At 48.9% G+C, this 20,023-nt stretch overlaps 1 long non-coding RNA gene across 1 annotated transcript; it reads right to left on the reverse strand.

Moving 5' to 3' along the window:
* Positions 1–196: 196 nt before the first annotated feature.
* Positions 197–12,323, reverse strand: Gm39360. The gene is made up of 3 exons (XR_870861.2): positions 12,239–12,323; positions 11,750–11,803; positions 197–341 (listed from the first exon to the last, which is right to left on the reverse strand). It is a non-coding gene; the product is annotated as a predicted gene, 39360 (long non-coding RNA).
* Between the last annotated feature and the right edge of the window lie 7,700 nt (positions 12,324–20,023).

Raw genomic sequence — 20,023 nt, forward strand, 5'->3', positions numbered from 1 at the left:
AGAGGGAATAGTGTGCACACCTTGCTCTGCCTGTGATAAGAAGCGGTGTTGCAGTTTTTATTCCAGCAAACATGTCCTTAGCATCCTGTCTTCATCCCCATCCATGGTGAGGAGTCCTTAACAAAGTCACACAGAGGACATGCGGGAGGGACTCAGAGGGCTGAAACAGTTTGGCCCAGAGTCTAGGTGGCCACTTAAGAGCGGACACTGGCTGTTCCGGAAACTTCATGCTGGGGCTGGAGATGTCTCAGTTGGCAGTGTGCTTGCCTCTTATGTGCAAGGCTCTAGGCTCTACCCACGGAACTACATGCTGGCATAGTGTGCACCCTTGCGCTGGAGACCTGGACGGAAAAGAGCAGAAATTCAAGGTCATCCTGGACTACATAGTGAGTACTAAGCCAGCCTGGGCTACGTGATGCTATCACACACACACATACACACACACATATACACACACATACACACACACACACACACACACACACACACACACACACACTGAAAAAAATAAAATAAAAGCAAGAAAAAAAACATTTAAAAGCCCTGCTTTTTCCAGATTTCCTTCTGTGGACCGAATGAGTGTGTAGGCCACTCACCGGTGGCCCAGATCCCAGATCCTCTGGTGGGAACCACAGCTCCACCCCCTACCCTCCTGGAAAGTCAGAGACCCTGACCCTGCACCCAGCACAGCTCGCTCCTTGTCACCCTGCCCAGGTCCCCAAGGTGGGGTGGTGAGAGGCTGAGGTGGGGTTTATTTATAAGTTCCTGCTGCACATGAATCCCTGAAGGAATGGCTCAGACTGGAGTCAAAAGTCTGGGGCCGCCTGGTTGAGAGGAAGCGCTCTTTAGATTTCCACCTTCCCTTGGCACAGGCCTCCCTGTACCCGGCTGGGCCCTGCCAGCCCCTTCTGTTCTCAAAGGCCAAAGCGCATTTGCCGCCAAGTTCTGTCGGCCTGTCCGCCTTGCTGTGTAAACAGGACCCGGGACTGGCGGCCTGGCCCCACACTGGAAATGAGCCTGCCTTCCGTAGCCTGGCCACTTCCTCTTCACATCCGGAGACTCCTCAGAGTTCGTATGAGGCCTGGGTGCATAGGGGGAGATGAGTCACTGGAGCCTTGGCCTGCTATGGTCTTCTTCAGCCTGAATGATCAGAGGACAAGTGGAAGGGACAGAGGACTCCTAAGGAGCCATCAAAGCCCAGTGTAAATGGCCCCTCTTATGGAAAACCATCTCACTATTCTGAGCTAAATTCAGCCTGCATGTACCAAGCACTTTCTGCATACTAAAGTCTGCACAAGGTGCTCATGAGTCAGGGCTCCAGAGAGATGCAAGATCTCTGATTCTTTACATTACACTGTAAGTTTAAGATAGGAGGGACGTTTGATTTGTGGTCAGATCCTACAATGGGTCTAACCTGGGGTCTGCATGTAGCAGAAGCTATGAAAGCATTCACTGTACTGAACCTTGTTAAGTTGGGGGAAGGCTGGCCACCAAAGCAGCTGGCCCAGCCCCAACTGTGGCCTGGAATCTCAGCCATTCTCTGAGTAACTTCTCTTCTCTCTATGATGGTCTGACCCAAGGTTTCTGATGGTGACAGTCACCATCAGCATCTAGTGCCAGTGATAGAATCGGGGGCCTGCACCAAGAACTGTGTCCCTACTTTACAAGCAAAAATGGACTCGGGGAAGTGGCCCATTTGATTATGATCCACAGCTGGCACACAGCCAGTGGCCCCCAAACCCCCAGCCCCAGACACATCCAGGGGCCTGAGATTTTAAAACACAGTCAAGCTACCTCCTGATTTGCTGGGATCCTAGGCTGAAGAAATGGGGAAGGCTGTCTCCTGGAGAAAAGACTGTGGAAGCCAGGTCCACAGTGTTCACAGTTGGATGCTCTCCCTGTACCGGTCCAGTCTTTCTACTCCTCTACCTATCAATTCCTTGTTGAACACAGGGCAAACTGAGTCTGGAGAGGCTGTGACAGGCTCCAGGTTACCAACTGCAGATGGAGTCATGTCCCTCCTGGGCCCCTACTCTACCTGGAAAGCCCTGATTTGGTTCAAGAATTCCATGGGAAAAACCATCCCGAATCTGGATGTGGTGGGCACAGTAACACAGCATTGCTGAGGCTGAGGCAGGAGGATCATATGTTGGAAGCCAGCCTGGCCTACAGAGCAAGATTACTGCCCCCAAAATAAAATAACTTTAAAGTAAATAAATAGAAATAAAATGAAAGATAAACAGAATAAAAATAGTTTTAATATGAGGGCCAGAGAGATGGTTCAACAAGGGAAGACACTTGCCACCAAGCCTGATTACCTGAGGCCAATCCCTGGAACCCACATAACAGGAGGAGAGAACCATGCACGGTGATCTCTGACATCCACAAGTGTGCCGTGGACTACCCATATACAATGTAGAAAAAATAATCATGTAATAAACAAATAAATATATATAATAAACATTTTAAAATAAAATGGCAGAAGTGGGGGTGGTGCATGTGGGAAGCAGAAGCCTGTGGATCTCTGAGTTTGAGGCCAGCCTGGTCTACAGAGTGAGTTTCAGGACAGCCAGGGATACACTGAGAAACCCTGTCTCAAAAAACTAAAAAAATAAAATCACAAAAAATGTAAAATGATATGAATACGTAAAGCAGTTGATAACCAAGGACTTTTGGCTCTCAAGGACATTAGCCCAGGCCGTAGCTCATTCTGATAGCCAGGATAGCCTTGGGGTTGTGCATATGTGGCTGTGGACAGATCTGGAAATATTCCCTCACTGGGATACACTTACACACAATAACTCACACTCACACACCCACATTACTTCATGCTTTCATACACTCCCACAAACAGTCACACACCCTCACACTCAAACTCCCACTCACAACACACACTGAAGCACACTCTCAGATGTACACGTGTTCAAACACATACTTAGGTATGAACTCACTCATGCACTCATCCACATACACCCAAAACACATATGTATGGATGCTGCCACGTATGCAAACAACCTCTTGTGCCCTCACACTCAAGCACACTGACTTGACACCCATGCTAACACTAACATCCTTGTTTGCTTCCTGTTGCTGTGATAAACACCATGGTGAGAAAAAAGCAACCCCTGAGGAAGAAAGGGTTTACTTCATCTTACAGTCCCAAGACTCAGTTGACCATTGAGGAGAGTCAGAGCAGGAACTAAGCAAAGGCCGTGGACAGCCACCACTCACTGGCTTGCTCAGCCTGCCTTTTTATACATCCCAGTACTACCCACAGTGAGCTGGGCCCTCCAGCATCAGTTGTCAATCAAGAAAATACCTCACGGACTTGCCCACAGACTGGCCTGATGGAGGAGGCAATTCCTCAACTGAGATTCCTTCTTCCCCGATGATTCTAGCCTGTGTCAAATTAACAAAACCCAACGACCACAGAAGCCAAGGCAGGACTCCATCGGGGCAAGAGCCTAAAGCAGAATCTGTGGAGAAACACTGCTGACTGGCTCGTTCTCGGATTCAAGCCTAGGGGATAGTGCCACCCATAGTGGCCTGAACCTCTCACAACAATTAACATGCCCCACTGACACAGACCCATATGAGGCAATTCCTCTTCCCAGGTGTGACAAATTGACAATTAGGACGAGCTATCACGCTCCTGTACTCTCTCTGGTGTGCACATTCAAACACACTCGTGTATACACATCCTCACACACTTTCACATACCGATTCCCATACTCCCCAAACTCCAACGTGCTCACCCCAACTCTCACACATACTAGAAATACTGTAGGGTGCAATGACCTTGGGAACACACTTACACTTTTCTCTTTATGGCTTGTTTTGAGACAGGGTCTAAGTATCCCTGGCTGTCCTGGAACTCTGTAGGCCAGGCTGACCTCGAAACCAGAGATCCACCTGCCTCTGCCTTCAAACACTGGGATTAGAGGCATGTGCTGCCACCACCACCCTGCCCATGGAACACAGTTACACACGCATACAGTCACATGCACAGGAAAGGAAGTGAGGCATGCCACCTTAGGAGCACATGCCTTGGTCTAAATACAGCGTCATCAGAGAGCTTAAAAAACTCCCCATCTTGGGAGGAACCTCACTCAGAATCATGTCTCCTACAGAAATGACTCAGGCAGGAATGAGCAGTCTCTACAGGGCGGGAAGTTCTTGCTCCCAGCCCTGAGGAACTACGTGCCTGCCTTGGGTAGCTGTGGAGGTCTTGTGTCTATTCATGCAGGCACCAGGCACGTCTCCTGCCACCTACTGAGGCTGAGCAGGTGACTGGCATGAAGACATCAGCTGGGACATTTCTTCTTGCTTTGTTTTTTTTTTAAAGCCAGACCTTTAACCCCAGCACCCCAGAGGCAGAGGTACGAGATCTCTGTAGGTTCCAGAGCAGCTAAGGCTATAGATTGAGACTCATCTTTAAAAAAATTAAAAAATAAAAACATAATAAAAAGTTTGGAGACTTTCAAACATGGATAGTGTGTCTATTGCTCCACCCCTCCATCTCTCTCCTCTAACCCTCCCCCCATATTGTTCCTGCCTATTGAGTTCATGACCTCTTCCTTATTTTCATGCAGGGGGCTCATGATGGAGGGAGCAGGAGAAGGGAAAATCTCCCGGGGGCTGATTCCAGAAGCGTCTGATCCACCTGTAGTCTGCCCCAGCGATGCAAAGCAAAACCTTCCGTTCTTTGCCAGCTCTGGAAAGCGCCTCCTCACAAGAGGTTCATCTCCACCCACAGACACCCCAACCTCCCTCACTGCAGCACCTTGGGGCTTTCCTTAGGCCTGTCCATCATCTGCATATCTCTGACAAGGAGAGATAATAGTTCATGATATTGCTTGGGGCTGAAAAGAATTCAGATTGAACACTCGGTACCACCAAGGGTCAGCAAAGGGCTGACTGTGGCGGGGTCCTGTACCCCAAGACTCTCAAGTCACTGAGGGAGGAGAGGGGAGTACTGGCCTTATTCTCCAGATGTTCTAACCCCTCTCAGTTTCCCCTCTTGACCTAGAAGAATGGTGTTGCTATTGGCGCTGTATCTAGGGGCCTAAAGTGATCAGGCCTTGGGTAGGACCCAGACTCAGAGACCCTTGTAGGACCTGTCTCACTAGAGCATTCTGGGAGATAAAACCCCTGAATGAGGCTTCGTGCTTCATCCATTAAGCAGAATCTGCATCCATCATCCAGTCCCATTAATCCTGCATGGCTGCACTTTGAGTTAGACACTGGGAGTCTTGTAGGCAAGGATGCTCACTGAATATAGAAGAAAACTGCAGGCATGACCACCTGGCAGTCAGCCTACTTGATAGTGAGAAGGTACTGCCCATGCACTTGGGCTGTCTCTCCCCAGAGGTCACTGTTCCCTGGGGAGACTATCCTATCCTCTTAAGGCCCCAATGCCAAACCAAATTAGGATCCTACCAAAGTTCACGCCCTGGGGAGCCAGTGAGTTTACTGGGCTCACGAATAGAGTGAGGAGCTGCTTACAGATGATATGAAAGCAGCTACATGGGACCATCTAGCATGGATGACGGCTTCCCATAAATGGAGCTCCCCCTAGTAAGCTTCTCCTAACCTTCACACTATAGGCTAATACAAGTAGGACAGGATTGTACGAATGGCTGGATAGAGCAGCTGGAATCCCAGGTGAATGTCTAGTAACTCTCCCTTGGCCCTCCTTCTCTGAGGTAAAAAGATGTCAGCCTCCAAGTCCCACCCTGTTGGTCCCCTGCAAGCAGGCATAGGCAAGCATGAAGATTGTGTTGCTCCTGATCTTCAAGAGTAACACACTCTGTAGATTCCATCTATGTTGACCTCACTATCCCAACCAGAGAGCAGTTCCAGCTTCGGAGATCTGGGGAGCCCGAAGCATGTAGACCAATCCTAGCCAGGTCCAGAGCCCCCCTTTTCGTGTCCCTGTGCCTGGCGTGGTGCCCACATCAAGTGGGTGCTCTGTAAACATTGTTCAATGAATGGATGTTGTTTGCATGCTGAAAGGTCGGCAGTGCCGCCGACAGTCCCGGCTCCAGGGGACAATGGACCAGCCTATTTGGATTGGGAGGGGGGGCTGTCCCCGAATGTCTGTGGGCTGAGGTCACCTCATGCACCACTGCAGGAAGCTCCCAGATCCCTAGCTGGAGAATGCCTGAAGCCAGCCAGCAGACATTTCCTGGCTGGCAGTGGTACCCCACTCCTCCTCTTCCTCCTCCGCCCCACTCGGGCCCCCAACCTGGCACTGGGTTGGCATGTCTCAGGTCCCACCCAGGGATGCAATGCCTGTGGGAAGGCTCTGAAGGAAGGTATTACTCTCATATGCCAGGGACCAGGCCTGCCTTTGTCCACCGCAAGCAGACGGCCAAAGCTGCTGCCCTCTCCAAGGCCCACACCTCCCTCAGAGGCCCCTGCAGCCCACTGAGGACTTCCCCATTAAACTTCTCATTGGGCAGGCTGACCCTGGTTAAGCCTAGCCCAGGGCTAGATCCCCACCCCCGCCCCCACCACACATACACACCAAAAGGAAGGGGGTCTCAGAGAGCCATACCACACCACTGCAAATATTGCCAGATCATAGTTTAATGGGCCCAGGTCACCCTTGAGACATGGAGGCCATGCTGGGCAAGTGATATACACACACATGCTCCAGGAGGAAAGCTCTCCCTGAGGCCCCATGTGACTAATCGGCTGACCAGAGAAATTATTTCCTAGGGTTGCACAGCTGGCTAGACAGGGTTCCCGCTGAGCACTGAACTAGCTCCTACAGCTGCCACAGTCCTTGGGCAAAACCCTCCTTTGGGCCTCTTAAGCTCTAAAAAACATGCAGAAGATGGACTGGCTGCCCCTACTCCACCCTTCTTCTGGGCCCTGCTTGTGTGACTCCCCGTAGCCTCTCCATCCTCTTTCCCTATGCCTTCAAACTCCCTCTGCAGAGGCCCTGGCTTGAGCTCTCCCACCTATAACCTACACAGTTGCAGTTTAGAACTTGGCTTCCATGTTCAATATGCTTTTAGATCTCCTACTCCTCTGTTTCAGAGACAAAGAAACCAAGACCGGGGCAGGGTGCTCACACGTTTTCCCGTAGCTTACCACCTACAGAGCCAAGTCTTGAACCGATGCCTGTTCAGGGCTGGGTCTCATCTTGTCTGCTTCCTCAGCATGGCCACAAGATCAAGCACAAATGCCCAGGAAAACCTATGTCAGACACACCCATTTCAATGGGTGTCTTGTGGGGACAAAGCCTTTTCCTGGAATGTAGGCTGGATCCTCAGACCCACATTAGGACTAGATGAGGGGGCTCTGTCCCCTGTGTGCCTCAGCTTTCCCACACATAAACAGGGGATGATACAGCCGTGTGGGCTGACATGACAGTTTTCCACGGACATACAGATCTCCATCTGTTGGTTCAGGTGTCAAAGCCCTGCCGGGCTCTGGAGTGGAGAGCAGGTTCTGGCCCAAAGCCACTAAGACAGGCGGGGGCCACCTCCGGGACTCTCTTTACCTGAGAGCGACTGACTTTGCCCACAACCCACATCTAAAGTGACAGCCAAGAAAAGGCTGGGCCTGGGATGTTTGCTTTCCAGTTTGTAGTGATTATGGGGTGATAACCACAGTGGCCAGCAAAGTCAAAGGGAACTCTGTTCCCCCAGACCAGGGGTCTCTGAGGACTACAGGCTACCCACAGTATGAACTCGGTGGGCATAGCCTGCGGCTCTGAGCCTCTCTCTGAACCTTGAGGCATTCTTATGACAATCTGCCAAGGTGGCTCAGCTGTCAAACAGAACCAACAAGCAAGGAGAGGTACAGGAGATGAAGTGAGTCCCCAAAGCTCCCTCAGCCAGCTAAGTGGCAGAGTCCCACAAGAGACCTTAGCCCCAGATCTGGCCTCAGTCTTTTTCTCCCTGACTCCCTGGAGTGCCTGGGCCAGGATAGAGCATCGACTTGATGATACCTGATTGTAAATGGAACAACCAAAGAAAGAGGCATCCTCGACACCAGGGCCTCGCCACTGCTGGGAAATCAAAAGTGGTGAGGTTTCAAGTGTTCTGATGCCAGGGACGGTTGGGATGCTCGGATGTGATGTCAGATGATCTTGGTGTAGGTCAAGACTTCACCCTACTCCACTTCCTCCTCCTACAGCAGGAGCAAGCCTTGGCATGGTGACAGAGTGTCTACGGTTAAATTGGGTACGAGTAGACTTGACCTTGGAGTTTATCCATTAGCTTCCACAGCTTTGCATATGTGGTTTTTGTTTTAGTTTTGAGACAGGGTTTTACTACATAGCCTTGGCTGTCCTGGAACTCAATGTGTAGACCAGGCTGGCCTTGAACTCACAGAGATCTGCCTGCCTCTGCCTCCTGGGTGCTGGGATTGAAGGTGTGTGTGTGTGTGTGTGCCTCTGTGCCTGCTCTTTGTGCACGTTGAGAAATGGGGAGGTCAGGGTAGCTGCTGGCAGAAACAAGGGGTGGGTTATCACCACTGCCTACATCTGGTCTCCCTCCAAGGCTCAGACTCTAGAGCAGTGGTTCCCAATCTTCCTAATGCTGCAGCCCTTTCATACAGTTCCTCCTGCTGTGCTGACCCCCAACCATAGAATTATTTTTGCTGCTACTTCTTTTTTTTTTAAAGATTTATTTATTGTTATATATAAGTACACTGTAGCTGTCTTCAGACACTCCAGAAGAGGGCATCAGATTTCGTCACGGATGGTTGTGAACTACCATGTGGTTGCTGGGATTTTAACTCAGGACCTTTGGAAGAGCAGTCGGTGCTCTTAACCACTGAGCCATCTCACCAGCCCTCGCTGCTAGTTCTTAAGTGTAACTTTGCTCCTGTTATGAATCATAATGTAAAGATATGTGTTTTCCTATGGCCTCAGGTGACTCCTCTAAAAGGACTGTTGGGTTCCCAAAGGGGTCTCGACCCACTGCTCTAGACACACTAAAAAATCAGGTCCTCAGTGAATACATAAATGTATTAAATTTGAGTTTGTCATCTAGAAGATGCCTAAGAACATTTTAAATATGAGCATTATGTTTTGTTTATTTTTATTGCTGGAAACAGGGTCTCTTGTAGCCTAGGATGGCCCCAAACTCAATATGTAGCTGAGGATGGCCTTGAGCTCCTACAGTAGCCCCTACGTCCCAAGTACTGGAATTATGCCCAGCTAAACATGTATGGTTTTTGACATGTTAATTACACTTTTAGAAAGCTGCCTTGCAAATAAATGCATGCTTGTATCCAAAAATCAAGAGAAACCTGTCATGTAGATACCATTTGCAGTAAGAAAAAAACTGAACCAGCCAGGCATGGTGGCACACACCTTTAATCCCAGCACTTGGGAGGCAGAGGCAGGTGGATTTCTGAGTTCGAGGCCAGCCTGGTCTACTGAGTGAGTTCCAGGACAGCCAGGGCTACACAGACAAACCTTGTCTCGAAAAAAAAAAAAACAAAAACAAAAACAAAAAAACACAAAAACAAAACAATAAACCTTCATACAATGCTGTAATGTTCACAAAAGCACGGTTTTTGTTTTAAATATTTTTAAATTATTTATTTGTGTAAGTGCATACACACACACACACACACACACACACATGCATGTCTATGTCCATGGAGTCAAGAAAGGGCATTCAATTCCTGGAGCTCTTGGGGTGCTAAGTATGTAACGCCAGTTCTCTGAAGGAGCAACAAGTACTCTTAAATGTTGAGCCATGTCCCCAGCCCCTCGTTGTAAGTATTCTTAGATCCAAGGGGGTGGTTAGTGCTTCTTTCATGATTGATACAGACAGTACTGAGTCTAGGATGGGGAACAAAGCTGGAACTTTTTCAGAGAATTCTCCTTTTAAACAGTACAGCAAACACACTGTTACAGTGCCCAGGAACTTCATGGCTGTAAGATCAGGCTTCTTACATATGTAGCTCTATCAGACTAAGGGTGAGAAGATCTGTCAACTGACTCAAGAACGGTGCAGGGGAGAAGACAGAGGCACAAAGTGCTAATACATTGATTTCATGGCTTACAAAATCACAGAGCCATGTAAAATCCCAGCATGTCGCCCTCCTGTCTCCCTCAGGCCCCAGGGCTTCCCTGACGCTTTGAATCCAGGCCTTACGTGTGGCCTGGACCTTCCACAAGAGCTTGGGGACCTCTGTCCCCAAGCTTTAGGCTGATGTTCTGCTGGGCCTGGCCTTGATGGCCCTTGCAGGGTTTGTATACTGAGAGGAGTGTATGCCTGCAGCTCCGTCTGCTGACCAGACCACAGCTCTGCAGTCCAGGGTTCCTACCTAAGATGGGAGTTGTCCAAGTTGGGTTTTTGTTGCTATGATTAAACACTGACCAAAACCAATTTAAGGGAGGAAAGAATTTATTTGGCTTATAGGATACTATCAAGGTAGGAACCTGGAAGCAGGAACTGAAAAACAGACCAGGGAGAAATGCTGCTTCCTGGCTGGTCCCCCATGGCTTGCTCAGTCTGCTTCCTTATACGACCCAGGGCCACCTGAATACTAGTGGCTCAGCCCATGTGAGCTGGGCCCTCCCACATCAATCACTGATCAAGAATACCCCCAGAAGCTTGACAGCAACCAATCTGATAGAAGTATTTTCTTTTCTTCCCTTCCCACCCCTCACCAAACAGTGTCTCACTATGTAGCCCTGGCTGTCCTGGAACTTATGATATTGACCAAGCTGGCCTGGAACTCAGAGATCCACCTGCTTCTCCCTCCCAGGTATTGGGATTAAAGGTGTGCCCCACTACGCCCAGCTTAGAAACATATTCTTGATTGAGGTTCTCTCTTCCCAGGTGACTCTAGTTGGTGTCTAGTTGACAAAAAAACAACCCAGCACTACCTGTGCAGATGGCACACTAGGCAAAGTCACCTGCAGCCAAGCTGGATGACCTGGGTTCAATTCTTGACACTTGTGTAACTAAAAGGTGAAAACTGAGTCCTACAAGTTGCCCTCTGACCTCTACGTGCGTTCTGTGGCATGTGTGCACGCACCCCTACACGTTCATACACAAGAACAACAAATAACACAGAAGATCACAGTTCTGAGTGGTCCAACACCTTTTTCTGACTTCTTTGGGCACCAGGCACACACTGTGGTGCACAGACGTACAGGTAGGTAAAGCACACATACACTGAAAAGAAATAGATAAAAACCCACAGAAATAAATAAAGGAAAATGACAAAATTACCTCCCTGGGGGGGGGATATTTTAAAGAGAAAGACGTGTCCCTAGAGGTAGCAGGAGGATATTGCTGCAGCCCCGGTTCCTGTAGAGTCATAGCCACCTGTGACACTCGAATTCCCTTCTGGAACACCTAAACTTGGAACCCATCCCTCCTCCCATCCCAGATCCTTCCCTCAAGACAGGTGAGCCTGCTTTCCAAGATGAGCAAGAATCAGGCCTGGTGCCTGCAGAGCTCAGGCCTTCAAGTTAGCTCTGAAAACAAGCGCAGGGAGCAGAAAGAACTTAGCCCAGGTCATCTAGAAGGTTGATAGCAGAATCAACACGAGACTCTGGAGGGAAATGGTGTCAGAGGCCTCCCTGCCTGTTTCTCGGGTTTTTCCAGATTCATCTGCTGCCCCAGCCCTACTGTCAGCTACAAATATTTATTAAGTGCCTACCACATATAGTGCTCTGGTCTGGGCTCTGAGGACTGCAGCAAATAACACAGGTCCAGAACTTACCCTCCTGGAACATACTTACGTTAGTCAGGCTGCTACCTACCTTTTAGGTTTGGGGACAGAAGAATGCATCAGAGACGAAGAGTGGCCAGAGGATCTGCAGGGTTTAACAGGCTCTGCTCACAGGAGTCTCCTGACCATTCTCCCTTTCCGCAGAAGCCCCCCAAATCCCCAATTCATCTGTGAGGAAAGGAGGGGGCCTAGAAAATGAAGACACCAGGCAAGCAGCACCAGGGCTGGGAAGTGTGGGTGGGTGCAGCAAGTGAGATTTCTGTATTCTCTGTGAGGCTCCCCTTCAGGAGAGGTGAGCAGAAGGCTGTGTCAGCTATTTTTAGGGGTCTTCATCCTGCCTGTGGGATGCTAAAGTGGCTAGCCAGCTGTGATTTGGGGCTGGCTGCTCTGTTCTGGTATTCTGATCCACTACTCAGGTCCCTGACCCTAAGTGGACTCACCCTGAGGTTAGCAGTGAGAGTCATAGCTGTCTCCCAAACATAAGTTCCTTATCTTCCTCACAATTTTGATCAGAAATTACCTGATTCCCTTGGGCCACTCTGGGAAGAATGGGTCTTCAGAGAGCCCTCTCTTCAAGAGCAGGATTCCCAGCCTGGTGACTGAAGTTCACTGGGCCAGGGTAACAGGCTGGGAACCCCTAACCTAGAAGCTTGCTCTCTGCTGCCATCCGGCCAGAAGTGCTGCCAGGGCAGGGTGTGAGTGCCTCCTAGCGGCAGCTCAGCCAAGTGTCCCGGGAAATACATACCAATCCCCGTGGGCAAAGTGGAGGTAGCAGTTTAACTTGTCCTCAAATTTGCACAAGAATGTTGTTATTTAGAACAACTCAAGCCTGGTGTGGGGTGCACACCTTTGATCCCAGCTCTACAGCAGAGGCAGGCAGATCTCTGACATTTCCAAAACAGCCTGGTCTACAAAGTTGTTCCAAGCTAGACCAAGTTATGAAGCAAGACCTCAGACAAAGCATAACAAAACAAACAAACACACACACACACACCACCCTCCAGGTGAGAACAGCACGGAGGGCTAGATCCAGCCTGCTCCAGGATTCAGGTGCCCACAAATCAAATTCCAAGTCTTGGTCCCTCTCACAGAATGCAGAATTAACTCCCCCCCCATCCCCCCAGGGCAGCCACAACAGGTCCGGAGTAATAAAAACAAGCGGACCAGCGCATCTCAGTACACCCAGGATGGCCCAGTTCTAGAACATTTTGGAAGTGCATTTTTCCAGGTACCTCTCTGGTCTGGGGAAAACCAATACACGCACGCACGCACGCACGCACGCACGCACACAGCTACCATGGCTCCATCAGTGTACACAGAAAACACAGAAGTTAAGAAAGCTTCCTTAGAAGTTGAAGAACTGGTCCAGTGGTTGAACTTGTATTACCCTTCCCAGCACTCACCTAAAGCACGTGTGTGTGTATGTGTGTGTGTGTGTGTGTGTGTGTATACACACAGTAACGTTTTTTAAAATATATAATTTATTTTTAGTTTATGTTCATTAGTGTTTTGCCTGCATGTATGTCTGTGTGAGGGTGTCAGAAGCCCTGGAACTGGAGTTAGAGATATGTGAGCTGACGTGGGTGCTGGGAATTAAACTTGAGTCCTCTGGAAAGAGCATCCAGTGCTCTTAAGTAGTGAGACATGTCTTCATCCCCTACAGTAAGTCAGAGAGAGGGGGGTGGGGGGGAGAGAGAGAGCACTTCTTTAGTCTGGCTGAGCCACAGAACCCCGTAAGCTAGGATCCCCTATGGCTAATAATGTACACCAGCAAGCACAGAAGCACACAGCAAGACCCCCTCAGGGTCTCTAAGAATACTGTCCTACCTCAAGGATTACAATGGGCATTCTCCCCACTAAGGAAGGAGGTCAGGAAGGTACCCAGAAAGTTCAGTATGTAGGAGGGCATGGGGCTGTGAGTATCTCACGTGCCTCTAATTTTTTTTTTTTTTTTGAGACCTCAAAGGCACAGCTGATCCTGGATCTGAAAGGGACACAAAAGTCAGGAGCAAACAGCTGAGTCCCACGACACCTGGGCACAGGGACAGACGCCAACTGCCCCTCTGCTCCAAATAACAGACCACCAAAGGCTCACACCGCCAGCCCACCCAACCTGTACCTCTGCCCCATCCTGAGGAGAGGGGAGCAGCTGAGAAGAGAGCCAGTCTGGAGGTTTTCAGGTGCCCCTGCCAATATGGAGACTAGCTCTACCACACGGCCTCAGCCTCCACAAGTGCCCTACCCTCACGCCAGCCTCTGAGCCTTCCTTTTTTTTGTTTTTTGTTTTTTTTTTTTTTTTCCGTCTGTGATGTGGCGACAAGCCCCACCTCTGGAAGAGGTGAAGAACCAGTTTAAACAGAATGTTCAAGCTGGGTGGTGATGGCACACGCCTTTAATCCCAGCACTTGGGAAGCAGAGGCAGGCAGATTTCTGCGTTCGAGGCCAGCCTGGTCTACAAAGGCAAGACACTTGCCACCAAGCCTTAACGACTTGAGTTTGGTTCCCTGGGATCCAAACGGTAGATGGAAAGAATTGACTCCCATAGATTGTACTCTGATCCTCACAAGATTGTACACACACACACACACACACACACGTAATTTTAACATTGAAGGAAAGCATTCCACACAGAGCCTGAATCGGTACACGTCTCCTCTTTTCCCAGAGGCCTTGATTTGCCCACCTGGACCACGAGAGCCCTTAAAGCCCAGATGGTTTTCTGCTCATCTCTTCCTCTCCTCCCTCTACTCCAAAAGGAAGCCTAGACTCTTGCCAAGGACTTATCTCAGGCTTTGGAGAGAGAGGGCTGCTTGAACCCTGACTAAATCCTGCTGAAAGTGGAGACTGGCCTGCCAGACTCAGCACTCCCCACACACCTGTCCGGAATGACTGCCTCATTATAAAGCCTGGCTGCAGGCACTAGCTACCCACCCCTTGCCCCAAACAGCCTGCTGCAGCCTCCTCAGCCTGGAAATCTCTATCATTTGCCGATATACATCTCACAAGGCACGCTGAGTGGAAGGGGCTGGCATCTGAAGCCACAGGCAGGTGGCCAGAGCCACCCAGTCACAAAACGCAGACGGGGAAAGGGCCTCCCCAGGTGCGGCTGGCCTTCAGGTGAGCAAACTGGATGCTGCAACCCCTTCTCCCAGGCCCCACCTTTAAGAGCTCTGCAGACCGAAGCATCCCACAGGCATGCAGGCGAACTCTGGCCTTTCCACTTGGACTCTCAGCTCACTGGTCCTGGGACAAGCAGAGAAGATGGCTGACAGGAAAAAGCTAAAAAGAAATGTCGACAGAAAAGGAAGAAGCCTCCAGGTCAGTCGCTTTTTTCTAGAACCTTCCTGTCACTCATGCCAAGAAGAGGGTCAGCTGGTCAGGGCCAGTCATCACCAGATCCCACTCCCTATCCTTCTGGTAACAAGTGACCCACTGCAAACACACACTGGAGCGCAGACACAGGGTCTCATGTAGCTTGGGCTGACCTCAAACTCGCTATATAACTAAGGATAACCTTGAATTTGCCTCTGACTCTTGATTTCTGGGATTACAGGCATGAACCACCAAATTCTATGCAGTGCTAGGGATTGAACCCAGGGTTTCATACATGCCAGGCAAACACTCTACCAACTGAGCTACAGCTCTAACCCCAAACTTCTGCATTATATATATATATATATATATAAACATATATATATATATATATATAAATTTTTATTTTTATGTATGTAAGTACACTGTAGCTGTTTTCAGACACACCAGAAGAGGGTATCAGATCCCATTACAGATGGTTGTGAGCCACCATGTGGTTTCTGGGAATTAAACTCAGGACTTCTAGAAGAGCAGCCAGTACTCAGTACTGCTGAGTCATCTCTCCAGCCCCTCCATTTTGATCCTTACACACAAAGGCTCACCCATTTCCTGTTTCTTGAATTAGACATGATGGTCTCCCTTGTGACTCAGGATTCTGAGGCAAACATTAAGCTTCTGGAACAGGTGGAACTAACACCCGCAAAGGCCCCTTAGTTCTTCCCCAAGAAAGTGGAGCAGAGGGGCTGGTGAGATGGCTCAGTGGGTAAGAGCACCTGACTGCTCTTCCAAAGGTCCGAAGTTCAAGTCCCAGCAACCACATGGTGGCTCACAACCATCTGTAATGAGATCTGATGCCCTCTTCTGGTGCATCTGAAGACAGCTACAGTGTACTTACATATAATAAATAAATAAATAAATCTTATAAAAAAAAAAAAAAGAAAGAAAGAAAGAAAGAAAGTGGAGCAGAAAGGAAACAAAATCCCACACATTTAATCACCAGCCAGTGGCGTCTATGGCACTCAACTGTAGTCATGCTATTGTTGGGACTTTATGGTTAGGTTGAACCTGAGCTGCCCAATAACGGGGGCCACTTGCCACATGTAACCGACTGAATTAGAGAGCCTGAATTAGGCCATAGTGACCCAAATGCTAGCATGAACCATACCTCAGCTTGGTAGGGAAGATTATCTTATGTGTGATGTGATGTGTGTTCCTTTGAGGGATAGCTCAGGACTTGGGTTTCCCAGGGTCCCCTTCTCCTCCTTCCCCATCCCATAGCCCACAGTGACAAGGAGGAGAAAGGATCAGCATCTGCTGGGGGAGGGGGAATTCTAGGATGGCAACTGAGGACCTCTGAGGACCTCAGGGTCAGTGTGTCTCTGCTAGCCATCAGACGGTTTGGGGAGATGAGGGAGCATGGCAGATGGTGGCTTCGAAGTCCTAAGGCCTATTTCATACAGCCTGTGAGTTCAGAGACATGTGACAGGGGACCCTCTCTGTCCATGCCATCGTGGCTGTTGCTGTTATTTTCTTTCCAGTGCCCAGAACTGTGCCTGGATGGCATAGGGCTTGACAAGAGGATTTTGAGTTTATGAGTCCAGTGACTGTGATACTCACAGAATCACCTCATGGTGTGTGATTAGCCTCACTCTGCAGAGGTGAAAACTGGTCGAAAGGCATTCAGGAAACCGAGGGCTGGAGTTCAGCTTGGTAGAGCACTCATCTAGTGTGCTGCACAAGTCCCTAGATTCAATCCTCTGCACGGCACAACTGAGAGGGACGGCACACACTGCAATCCCAGCACTTGGGAGATAGGAGTGGAAAGGTCAGGTGTTCAAGGTCAGCCTTAGCTACCTGGGGAATTTGTGGCCAGCATTGGCTGCAGGTGACCCTGGCTTAATAAAACTTTTAAAGCTTTCTTGTGTCCCCAGCTGAGCGGCACCAGCCAAGGCCCCGGCGCACAACTGGCAGGGTGCAGGATGCAGCTCTTGAAGTCCATATCCTAAGGCAATGTCCTTCTCTAGTCCCAAGAACTTGAGTAAGGCTCTTGGGTCCCACAAGCTGAAAGAGAGATCCCAGCAAGAGGTTCGCACTCTGTGAAGCCAACCTCTTCCCTCCTTGTCCTTCCCTGACTCTAAAGAGGCAAAGCCCAGGAGGACAAGGGGTGACTCAGACACTTCCTGTTTTCTTGGCCACAGTAACATCGAGATGGAAACCGCTTAGGCTGGGGTTCATGGCCTAAGAGAGGGGGCTTGGAGAGAAGGTCAGAGTTGCAGAGCCAGCCTGCTCTGGGACAAGGTTGGAGCCAGCTGGGTGAAGCGGCACAGTGTGGTTTCCTGGCCTGGGTGACTGAAGACAAGCGTGGTTTGACGGGTGGCTAGATCAGCAAAGGAGAGAGGGCTTGGGCCAGCTTTTCTTGAAGTGTAAGGGGTTTGTTTTGAGTCCTTGGGGATTGAAGGAGGGCCCAAGGTTCTGCCTTTATTCTTTGGTACAGGCAAATCAGACAGGCTGGGAGGTGACAGGGAGGGGGTGGGGCCCTGCAAACCAAATCCTGGGTGACCAAGAGCTGGGATACATTATGACTGCCCTTCCATGTGACTTCAGAAAGCCCACATCAGCTCTATCGCAGAGTGAAGCTCCCAAAGAGAGAAGGTTTATTTTGGCTCGTGGGTGTAGGGGTTTCTGTCCACAGCCAGCAGCCTCATTGTTTGAGGCCTCTGTTGAGGACAACACACCCATCCGCTCTTCTCAGGACCCAGGAAGCAAAAGAGAGAGAGAGAGAGAGAGAGAGAGAGAGAGAGAGGAAGAGGAAGAGGAAGAGGAAGAGGAAGAGGAAGAGGAAGAGGAAGAAAGGACTGGAAAGATGGCTCAGTGGTTAAGAGCACTGGCTGCTCTTCCAGAGGTCCTGAGTTCAATTCCCAGCACCCACATGGCAGCTCACAACTGTCTGTAATTTCAGTTCCAGTGGATCTAACACCCTCACACAGACATATATCAGGCAAAACACTGATGCAAATTAAAAAAAAAAAATTAACAAAGAAAGAAAGAAAGAAAGAAAGAAAGAAAGAAAGAAAGAAAGAGAGAGGCTGGCAATGAAGCTCAGTTGGTAGAGCACTTGCCTATCATGCACAGTGCCTTGGCTCCAATCCCGTGCATCCTGTAACTAGGCATGGTGGTACACACCAGGTATCACTTGGGAAGCAGAGGCAGGAGTATCAGAAGTTCAAAGCCATTCTCACCTACATAGCAAATTCAAGGCCAGCATGGACTGCAAGAGACCTTTTCTAAAAAAAAAAAAAAAAAAAAAAAAAAAAAAAAAAAAAAAAAAAGAATCCTGGGAGCTAGAGAGCACTTGAGGCCCTACCCTGAGGATCAGAGTTCAGATCTTAGCATCCTGTCTGCTCTCTCTCTCTCTCTCTCTCTCTCTCTCTCTCTCACACACACACACACATGCATGGAGTAAATAAATCTAAAAGAAGAACGCATAGATCTCTGATGAAGGATAACTTGGCAGCATCTATGAAAACCACAGATTCCAGGGACTGGAGAGATGGCTCAGTCATTAAAAACACTTCTGTCTTTCCAAAAGACTCAAGTTCAACACTCACATTGGCATGCTATCCATAGCCTCTATTCTAACTCCAGGGGATCCAATGCCCTCTTCTGGTCTTCATGGTCACCCACATGCACACATCATATGCACACACACAACTAAAAATAAAACTCATTTCCATTGTTAGTAAGTGTGTACAGACTGGTATGGAATTGCACATGCAGAACTATTTTTTTAATTAATTAATTTATTTATTTAATGTATATGAGTACACTGTAGCTGTAAAGATCGTTGTGAGCATTCATGTGGTTGTTGGGATTGAATTTTTAGGACCTTTGCTCGCTCCGGTCAACTCTGTTCACTTAGTTCCTGCTTGCTCCGGCCCAAAGATTTATTTATTTATAAGGACACTGTAGCTTTCTTCAGATGCACCAGAAGAGGGCGTCAGATCTCATTATGGGTGGTTGTGAGCCACTGTGTGGTTGCTGGAATTTGAACTCAGGATCTTCGAAAGAGTAGTCAGTGCTCCGACTGTGACCGACCTGAGCTCATGCCTGGAGCGTGTGTGATTTCTGATTGGATGAGGTGGGGTGGAGCAAGATAAGGTCAGCGCCGCAAGTATAGGAATATAGCCTTGCCCTAAGTAGAAGTTGTTGTTATAAGTAAAGCTGCAAGAAGGAGTAGAAGAAGCTGCTGGGGAAGAGAGCTGTAGGGGAAAAAGCCACAAGTAAAGAAGTTGCTGTGTGAACCTGCCTTGGTGTCCGTGTTGTTCTTGTCTCTGCGGGCAGCGAGGACAGCGACAGCTCACAACCATCCATAACGAGATCTGATGTCCTCTTCTGGTGTATCTGAAGACAGCTACTCTGAAGACAGCTACAGTGTCTTATTTATAAAAATAAATAAATCTTTAAAAAAAAAAAGAGTTGCCTTGGTCATGGTGTCTGTTCATAGCAGTAAAACCTTAACTAAGACTCTGACTATCTCTCTGTCTGTCTCTTCCTCTTTCCCTCCCTCCCCCTCCCTCCTTTCTTCTCTCCCTTCCTTCCTTTCTTCCTTTCTTTCTCTTTTTCTTTTTTTGTTTGTAAGGGTTTCTCTCCCTGGCTGTCCTGGAACTCTCTTGTAGACCAGGTTGGCTTCAAACTCACAGAGATCCACCTGACTCTGCCTCCCAAGTGCTGGGTTTAAAGGTGCATGCCACCACGACTGGCTGCCATTTCTTTTTGATAAGAGCCTATTCATATTATTTTCCGGTGCAAATTTTAAAACTCTGTATTTTCAATATAGCTTTGTTGTTGCTTTGTTTTGAGCTAGGGTCTTGATATGTAGCTCAGTCTGACCTCAAATTCAAGCTGTTCTTGCCTCAATTTCCCAGGTGCTAGGATTTAAGGTGTGTAAACCAGACTGAGCTTCAAAAATTGCTTTAAAAAAATTTTTTTTTTT

The sequence above is a fragment of the Mus musculus genome, chromosome 9 (assembly GCF_000001635.26).
Source record: "Mus musculus strain C57BL/6J chromosome 9, GRCm38.p6 C57BL/6J".
In the NCBI taxonomy this organism is placed as follows: Eukaryota; Metazoa; Chordata; class Mammalia; order Rodentia; family Muridae; genus Mus; species Mus musculus.